The following is a 2,028-nucleotide window of genomic DNA, read 5'->3' on the forward strand; positions in this document are numbered from 1 at the left end:
TTTAATACTTTTCATTTCGTTTCATTTTATTCATGGCAAAATTTTTGCGAGGATCAGCTTTATAAATATAAAACACTCATATAAAAATCAGCATGACAATAAAAACATCGCAAAAGGTTTTTTTAATATCAATAAATACCAATTATTTCTAAGATATTCTGGAATCTATATCGCAGTCCGTCCAATGCTATGATTATGAGCTGGGCGGGAAACCGTAAATTACTTTCTTTATTACACGGAGAGATTGACATGTATACAACAATCTCAGAGGCTTTCTTTGTTTTTCACAGAATTTGATTCATATTTTTATCGTTTTATTTACATGGTCTACTACAGGACGGTCTACGTCTCAGCAAACTTGAATCAAGGTACAGAAGAGTGCTATACTTGCTAAAAACTATACGCTCTATTACCCAATATACTGCATGATTAACTCTCTTCTCTACATAACACTGATAAAATTGAAACTGAACTTGGGAGAGGATGTGTGGAGAATGAGAGAAGTCCATCAATTTTAAGGCCAGCTGCATAATATATGCAAATCGTTACCTCTTTGTTTATGTTCCTTTTGTTTGTTTGCTTGTTTGGTTGGTTGGTTGGTTGGTTGGTTGGTGTTTGTTTGTATGTGTGTTTTTTTCTTGGATGGAGGCTGAGTGCTTCTGTCTTTTGCTCATCATCATTCAATTTATTATCAACATTGTCTTCTTCAGTCTAACATTTTTTTGTCATTCATTCATTCATTCATTCAAAGATAGTAGTACTTGACCTTAACCGTTGTTATTACTTTTCTGAAAACTACAAATGTTATCAGCTGGTTATGCTTTCGTTAAGAGAAAACGTACTACGATGTACGTATTACGATGATGTGTATTATTATGTTGAAACACATGTTTGACTGCAGTGATCAACACTCATATACATGTTTGGTGGGGGGGGTTGTCTGTTCGTTGTCGTTATTTTTAGGGAGGTTGTTAGTCTTCTTATAAACATGACCCTAATTTTAAGCACAAAAGTAAAGGATCAAAATAAATGAGGTCAAACTGGAGAATGTCAACGAGATGCTGTCCTTGGTTGTACAAAGTTTGTGTAGTATGATTGAGAGGCTATTTTGATCTTCGCTCGTTCAGCTAAGTTATGTCTATTGACAGTGTGCATGAATTAGCCAAGTTACCATTGCTTAACATGTCATGCCTGTCAAGTTGAATCCAATTTATTTTGAGCTTACAATAGCGGTAGCTAGAGATCCAGAACGTCGAGGGCGACCTTCACGTTTCCTCTTCGCCTGTTAAAATCTCAGTCAACAACAAATTGGCTTCTCTGCACCATCATTCTTTAACCTTTGCGGGAATAAATCGTAACGGCAGAAATTGATGATAACTTTCACGTATTATGAAGGTATATACACATCAATCTAAGGGTTACAGTTATGCCACCAGATCCACCCTTTTCTAAGTATCGTCTCCCCGTCAGTTTTGCTAAGGAGCGGCGGGGAGAAAAAAAGAAAGTTCTTACTCATCGACGCACGACCCCTCCTTCCCCCTCACAGCTCGGCCTGCCTTCACTATTCTGATTGGCTGAGAAGTAATTACTATCTTCCCGTCATAGGGTATTATTCATCACGAAAATTTAGCAAAGTCCTGGCCACGCACACACACATACACATAATCATACACACACAAATACACACACACATGCACAGACATAGACACTTCGAAATCATCTCTGCTAAGCGACAATTTCCCCCTTCTCAAGAGCCGGGGTATATTTTCGCTCTTTCTCAATTTCGCCAGCGATCAGACTGCCAAGTCGCCGGTTTATTTCAGGCCGTGACCAACCCTCTGACACTCAGCCACATTTCTGCCGAGAGAGCTGGTGAACGACTGAGTTAGCATGAATGATCGAGCCGGCAACTTTTCGTGAACCATCTCCCCATTAGGCCAGTACTCGTTCTGGAACAAGACTGGCAAAAAGTGTCTTCAAGGACGGGAAAACTAAAAGTTTGAAGTCTGTTCCCACTGTGAACTCTTT

The sequence above is a fragment of the Diadema antillarum genome, unplaced genomic scaffold (assembly GCF_040938485.1).
Source record: "Diadema antillarum isolate AM-2024a unplaced genomic scaffold, OU_Dant_1.0 seq00001248_RagTag, whole genome shotgun sequence".
In the NCBI taxonomy this organism is placed as follows: domain Eukaryota; kingdom Metazoa; phylum Echinodermata; class Echinoidea; order Diadematoida; family Diadematidae; genus Diadema; species Diadema antillarum.